Genomic DNA, 7682 nt, shown 5'->3' with positions numbered 1-7682 from the left:
CTGGGGCGGGACCGCGGCGGGGTGGGGGTGGGGGTATGACGGAGTGTATGAGATTGTTGTAGAGGTACCACTTGTGTGAGAACTCTGTGGTTCCAAGTGTGTGAGAATGGATGGCATTGTGAGCTTTATGGGGTAGTAACCTCAACCTCACTTTTCTCGTTTCTGAAATAATTAATAAAGATGCATCTTTCTGGAGCATCCGCTTTTCTGAAAGAAAGGAAAATGGCTAAGATATAGAGATAAGTAATTTTTAAAGCGATTTTTATATAAAAGCAGACTCATTGTGCAGTAGAAAACAAAATTAGTATTAACAATTTTTTAAAGTAAACATTTCCAGAAAACTTGTTTCTAGATGTCTAGACTCCCCCTATGTATTGACTCAGTTCTTTGGAGGAACTTTGGTGAGGCCAATTTGAAAAGCCCTGGACTAAGGAAGAGCTTTGAGAGCTAGTTTCCACTAGCGTAGACAGCATAGAATTGGGAAGGATGATGTCCTGTCTTTGGTTCAGAGATGTCAGGTAACAGATTTAAGATTCTCTTGTTTCTCAGTGACATGGCAGTGACTCGTAATTTGACCAGGTTTCCCCAGACCAAAGGTTGGCCTTTGTAAATGTAGCGAAACAAATTTTCTTCTAAAATGACGCTTCCTTCTAGTATTGTATCGCGCTTAATATATTTTTCAGTAAAATGAAAAAGGACCATGGTACAAAAATGCATATACACAAATAATAGCTTTGGTACATACAAAAAGGTAATCAGTAATAGTTATGAAGACAGTAATTACAATAGTGACAAATCAGATAAAACACCTAGGAATAAATAAGAAATGTATAAAAATCTATATGAAGATTATTCTTTAGTGTTAATGAAAGACCCAAAATAAGACTTGACCAAATGGAAATACATATCTTACATTTTAAAAATCTTCAAGCTATTTTGTGAAGAAAGTGTGCCTGTTTGGTGCAATATACTACTTTTTTAGTGGGTGGGAAAAAGAATGTGTATTCATAGGTGCATGAAGGAACTTTTATGTATATGAAGATTATTCTTTAGTGTTAATGAAAGACCTTTTGAAGTTTACCCAGAAAATAACGGTTGTCAGAGGAGGGAGATGCAATAGTTAGGGCAGGGGTAAGAATCACAGTTTTGCTTGCCTGTGTTGTATATTTCCATTTTTAACGGATGGAGGGATTCAGTTTCTGTGTTCAGTCCATTACTTTCCAGATGTTTATCACTGCCTCATTCTTGAATGTTTCCTTGACTTCCATTACACTACTCTCATTTGTATAATTCCAGTCAAAACCAAGGAATAATCTCCCCCTCAAAAAAAAAAGCTCCATTAGTGACTTAATGTTTCTGTTTGTCCCTTAGCTATTAGTGTTCCTAGGTTTCTGAATTATCTTTTTTTTCTTTTCCCCCTCTAAGAACAAAATTCCACTGCTGTGGCTTCACTTGACAGGTGACTAACAAATGTCCATTCGTAGTTGAGCTCTGTCCAATTTGCTAATGGACAGCTCCACCTTGAGGCTACACCGGAACTTCACGTTCTTTGTGTCCAAAATGTTAATTCTGGTATCTCCGCCTCCTATGGTTTGCCTCCATCCATTCCCCTTTGCATTACCTGTTTCATCAATTAGTAACACTGTCCAGCCAGATTTTAAGCCTCTTATATCTGAGTCAGGGAAGAGCTTCTGAGTAATTTTGACTTTTGTCATTCATTCTCCATTACATATTGGAGGCCTAGATTTTTTTTTTTCCCCTTAATGCTTATTTATTTTGAGGGGGGTAAGTAGAGAGGCAGAGGTAGAGGGAGAGAGAATCCCAAGCAGGCTCCATGCTGTCAGCACAGAGCCCAATGTGGGGCTCCATCTCACAAACCATGAGATTATGACCCGAGGTGAGATCAAGAGTCTAACACTTAACTGACTTAGCCACCCAGGCACCCTGACAAAAATGTTTTTATTGGGGAAAATGATATTCAAAACTGTGACTCTTTAATCAGGAGCAAGGCCACAAGTGACACTTGCACAGGTTGTGATTCTGTAGAACTTTAACAACTCAGTCTTGTAATTTCTCTGTATAACCTAAATTCTGAAAAATAAATAACCTAAATTCTGTTTCCCATTCCTGAAATGTGTGGAGGCTTTAAATGGCATAATGGGTTTGGCTGAGGATGCAAAGTGTAAATGCTCTTTTTCAATGTGCTCATGTGTATGTGTGTGCTCCAGCTTCTAAGCCAAAAGGTCATCATTACTTTGTTCTTTTTCATAGACCAGCTTCCTTGTGCATCCCCAGGAACTGCACTTCCTTTACCCATCAAATCCCTTAAGGATCCTTTGGTCTCAGCGTGAATTATGGGATTCTGCTTTGACCCTCAAGAGTAATGTCCAAGTCCTGTGTCACTGTTTAGAAGTTTAAAGACACCAGTTTAAACAAGAAGAGCAATGAATAACTGAGGAAGAAATGTAAAGGAGGTGCTTTCCAGGTGAGTAAGAAGGAACCCAGAAGGATGAATGGGATAAAGATTCATTGTTATTTTTTTATGATATATCTTTTTTTTTTAATGTTTGTTTTTGAAAGAGAGAGTGTGCACATGGGGAGGGCAGAGAGAGGGAGACAGAGGATCCAGAGCAGTTCCACACGGACAGCAGAGAGCCTGATGTGAGGCTTGAACTCAAACCAGAGATCATGACCTAAGCGAAGGTCAGATGCTTAACCACCCAGGCTCCCCTCTTATAGTTACTCAACCTGCGACCTCTGAAAAAACTTTTGAGGCAAGTTTTTTTATAAGCCCATTGGAGTAACAGTTGCTGGGAATTCTTTAGATACCTAAATAACATTTCCAGATTCTCTTGCTTGATCATGCTCTTTTTTTTTCTCAGATTTTGGGGGACTGCTTGCCCCTGTAACCTCTATTCTGGATGCTAGCCTCTTTACTTCATTTGTAGTCTCAATTTTATAAATTTTCTAGCCTAAATATTGTGTTTTCCCTTTCACTAACGTTTTATTTCTCCCCACTTCCATCTTAAGAGTTGAATATTACCCCTTATCATTATTTCTTATTCCCTTCCTACCTACTATCATAGCACAACATTTCTCACTCTCTTGCTTTTTAACAATATAGCAGGCTGGAAATTAGTGCTGACTTCCTACTAGTTCACACTCTGTTACTCTTTAAAAATAATACTATCATCTTTAAAATCCAATACATATACTTAATAGGAAATTAAGGGGCGCCAGGGTGGTTCAGTCGGTTAAGCATCCGACTCTTGGTTTCAGCTCAGGTCATGATCTCGCAGTTTGTGAGTTCGAGCCCTACATCAGGCTCTGCACTGACAGCTCGAAGCCTGCTTAGGATTCTTTCTCTCTCTCTCTCTGTCTGCCCCTCCCCCACTTGCTCAATCAGTTTCTTTCAAAAATAAACAACAACAAAAAAGTTTTTTAAGAAAATTAAAGAGGGGCGCCTGGGTGGCGCAGTCGGTTAAGCGTCCGACTTCAGCCAGGTCACGATCTCGCGGTCTGTGAGTTCGAGCCCCGCGTCAGGCTCTGGGCTGATGGCTCAGAGCCTGGAGCCTGTTTCCGATTCTGTGTCTCCCTCTCTCTCTGTCCCTCCCCCGTTCATGCTCTGTCTCTCTCTGTCCCAAAAATAAATAAATAAACGTTGAAAAAAAAAAAAAAGAAAATTAAAGAATGGTTCCTCAATCCTGGCCCTCGGTTCTCCATTTCTGTTCCCCAGAAGCAGCCACTATTAAATGTGCTTTCTTCTAAATGTTTTTATGAGTACACAAGGAGGCTTTAACAATGACATGATTTGACTATGACAAGAATACTGTTGTTGCTGTGTTGAGAGAAGATATATAAAGAGGCAAAGGCAAAAGTAGAAGAATAGTGAGGAGTCTATTAAATAATACAGGGAAGACATAATGTGGCTTAGACTTTGGTGGTCCTAGTGAGAATTATGAGAAATGGCCAGATGCTGACTGTATTTTGAAGATAAAGCCAAGAGGATGTGGAAACATAATGGGTGTGTTACCTAGGAGAGAGTTGTTCAAGGGTTGAGCTCAAGCCTTGAACAACTGAGAAAATAAGGTTATTTAACGAGATGAGAAGAATTTGGGAGTTGGTTTGGGAGAACAAGGGTTTGATTTGGGGCAGGGTAAATTAGATCCGTATTAGACATCTAAGTGCAGATTTTGAGTAGCAAGTGGTTATGTGAATCAGTTGAGGAAAGAGGTCCAGTCTAGTGATTAAATATTTTCAAAATATATATCAGAATGCTCAAATGTCAACCAAACTCTTAAATGTATTCTGTGAAAATGGTGACGTGTTAGAGCAGGAGTTGGCAAACTACATCCTACTATGTATTTTTGTAAGGAGTTTTACTGAAACATGGCCATGTTCAGTGCATCTCGTCCATTCATTTTCTTACTGTCTGTTACTACTTTCATGCTACGGTGTCCAAGTTGAGTAGGTATCTACAGATACATGATATTGTAAAGCATTAGACAGGACTAAAAAGTGTATCAATCATGGTAAAGCTAAGTGACTATAATAAACCCCAAAATGTACTGGTTTAAGGAATATAAGAATTGATTTCCTGGTCACATAACAGTTATGTGGTGAGTAATGAAGATTTGCATGGTAGCTTTGGTCTTTGTGATCCTTTAAATGATCCAGATTTCCTCCAGGTTCTGTTGATCATTTAGTTGTGGTTGAAACGGGTCAACAGTGCATCCTAGTTCCACCCAAGTAGAGAAGGGAGAAATGATCACTGTAGGGCAAGAGGCCAGTAAACTTTCTGTAAATGTCCAGATAGTAAATACTTCAGGTTTTGTAGGTCCTAGGATCTCTGCTGCAACTACTCAAGTCAGGCATTATAGCACAAAAATAGTTTCCTTAGGATTAGAGTATTTTGACTTCTATTTCGAAAATATTTGGGTGGGGGGGCACCTGGGTGGCTGAGTCTGATAAGCAAGCAGCTTAGTTTCGAAACTAAGCTGACTCTTAGTTTCGAGTCAGGTCATGATCTCGTAGTTTGTGAGTTTGAACCCTGCATCAGGCTCTGTGCTGCCCATGCGGAACCTGCTTGGGATTCTCTCTCTCTACTGTCTCTCTGCCCCTCCCCCACTTCCGCTATCTCTGTCTCCCTCAAAATAAATAAATAAACTTTAAAAAAATATATGAGATGTGTTAATTACCAAGATGTCATTTCTGCGTTTTCTTTAGTTAGGAATATAGTAGGCTAAGTCCTGATCTGTTCTACATCATACTTTTGCAAATATAATGAATTTAAGAATTGGAAAATTTTAAATAAATGTTATTACTGTCATTTGTAAAAGTTTAGTAAATTCCACATCTTGAACCATCTACTGGGGTAATAAAATAACAATGGTCTCTTTTTTTCTATATCTACTTTACTGTTTAGGTTTCTTGTCTTTTTTGGTCTCAGTTTTCATAGGTAATATTTGGTTTTCAAATTTGTTTGTATGGAGGTGAGCGAATAATCTCTACAGTCCTTTTCTGTCTATGGTTATTTCCAAGTAATCATTTTTTATTTTTATAATTTTGCTGTTATTCCTCTTTAGTTTTTCCCTAAGAATCAACTTGTGGATTTATTATTTCAAATTTTGTTTGTAATAATTAATTTTTCTTATCTGTACTTTTTTTTTTCTTACATTTACTTTTCCTTATTGTAATTCCTTGGTTTGAATGCTTATTTTATTGTTATTTCTTTTTATTTTTTTTAAAGCTTATTTATTTATTTTGAGAGAGCGAGCTCACGCACACAAGCAGGGGAGAAGCAGAGAGAGAGAGGGAGAGAGAGAATCCCAAGCAGGCTCTGTGCTGTCACTGCAGAGCCTGATGCAGGGCTAGATCTCAACGAACCATGGGATCATGACCCGAGTTTAAATCACCCAGGTGCCCTATGTTATTTCTTTTTAGAATAATGTAAACATATATGTTAAAACTTACCCAAGCATTTTTTTCAAATGTGTTCTATAGGCTCTGATATACATTGTTTTTGAATTTTTCTGAATATTTCTGAATGTTTTGCAATTTATTTTAATTTTATCTTTGACCAAAGTGTTTGTTCAAGCCAGTATATTTTGAAATTTACAAGTGAGGGGTGCTTGGGTGGCTCAGTCAGTTAAGCATCCGATTTCAGCTCAGGTCATGATCTCACGGTTCGTGGGTTTGAGCCCAGCATCAGGCTCTATGCTGACAGCTTGGAACCTGGAGCCTGCTTTGGATTCTGTCTCTCTCTCTCTCTGTCTCTCTCTCTCTGCCCCTGCCCTGCTTGTGCTCTGTCTCTTTATCAAAAATAAACATTAAATTTTTTTTTTAATTTGAATTTTACAAGTGAAAATTTCCTTTTTTCTAATGTTTTTTTTTAATGTTTATTTATTTTGAGAGATAGAAGTGAGAGAGAGTACACGTGCACATGCACACAAGCAGGGAAGGGGCAGAGAGAGAGAGCTGAGAGAGAATCCCTAGCAGGCTCTGTGCTGTCAGTGCCAGAGCTTGATGTAGGGCTCAGTCTCATGAACCGGTGAGATCATGACCTGAACTGAAATCAAGAGTCAGTCACTTAACCAACTGAGCTACCCAGGCACCCTGTTTTAGATGTGTACCTTACAGAGAGTTTAGGTAGGTTTTATTATGTCAGTTGTTAAACCTTTGCGTGTGTCAAAATCACCTAGAGGGCTTTTTAATACAGATTGCTAGGCCTTACCTGCAGGTTTTCTTGATTCAGGAAGTGTGTGTTGGAGCCTGAGAATTATCTGTATGAGCCTGTCATGGTCTTTTTCTTTTAATAGTTCTTTTTTTTCTAGTTGTATTTATTGACAGGAACAGTATGGTTAGTATTGGTTCTTTTATTTAATATTATGTGTTCTGTTTTAAATTTGACCTCATCTTTTTTATCCTTTACTATAGGATCTTTGATTTCCTTGTCTTGAGTACATATGCCTTTCCTTCTGAAAATAATGGAAAGTTTGTTATATTTTATTATAATAATTATTTTGTTATATTCTCTTGGTTGCCTTTATATTCATAACTTTCTTAGTCTTCGCCTTCCATTTCTTCAGGTACTATACTTTACTCCTCACTAAGGAATGACGTATATTTTATACTTTAGTGTATTTTTAGTCTCCCTCCTCTCTTTCCCACACTGTTGATAATTGTGATTATTATTTCAGTTTTAAATAGTATCAGTTGTACTCTTCTTCCCTCCCCATTCATATATATGAAATTATTTGCATCTTCGTCTTTGATTGTGCAGTGAGCCATCTATCAAAGTCCTATCCATCATTTACCCTTGGGCTTCATTTTTATTAAAATGTCCCTTCATTATCACTTTTAGCCCAGTATCTCTAATCTTCTATTCCCAAAGCATATTATAGTTTCCAGAGCAACTTGAATTCTAAGTATATGCTCTCTTACATTTGTATTTTTCCCTTTCATGTTTAAGACCTACATTGAAGCTCATTGAGACAAAAGCTGGTATTTTACCCTTGTTATCTGCAGTCTTGAGCACAAAGAAGGTGATTAACAAATAACTGGTGATTGTTGTAGAGCTTCAGGTGTGGAAAGATTTACTTTTTCAGCTTTACTGAGGTATAATTTCCATAAAAGTCAACCCCTTTAGTATATTATTTGATAAATTTGGTAATTGTATACAG

The 7682-nt window shown here is 37.8% G+C and overlaps 1 protein-coding gene across 4 annotated transcripts in view; it reads left to right on the top strand.

The window, feature by feature from the left end:
* The window catches only part of ZNF260 (zinc finger protein 260), a 72742-nt gene that overhangs the window by 55894 nt on the left and 9166 nt on the right, over positions 1-7682 (top strand). Inside the window, exons 1-2 of one of the 4 annotated variants that reach the window (XM_042969015.1) lie at positions 54-518; positions 2272-2485. The exons of 1 other annotated variant lie outside the window; for it this stretch is intronic. The gene's annotated coding sequence lies outside the window, so the exon portion shown is untranslated. Of the gene's footprint in view, positions 1-53; positions 519-1920; positions 2032-2271; positions 2486-7682 lie in introns of those variants that run through there. 2 more of the 4 variants (XM_042969014.1, XM_042969013.1) reach the window with 2 other exon arrangements.

The sequence above is a fragment of the Panthera tigris genome, chromosome E2, assembly GCF_018350195.1.
Source record: "Panthera tigris isolate Pti1 chromosome E2, P.tigris_Pti1_mat1.1, whole genome shotgun sequence".
In the NCBI taxonomy this organism is placed as follows: Eukaryota; Metazoa; Chordata; class Mammalia; order Carnivora; family Felidae; genus Panthera; species Panthera tigris.
Note: the sequence above shows the minus strand (reverse complement) of the source record. Positions and strands in the feature narration are given on the sequence as shown.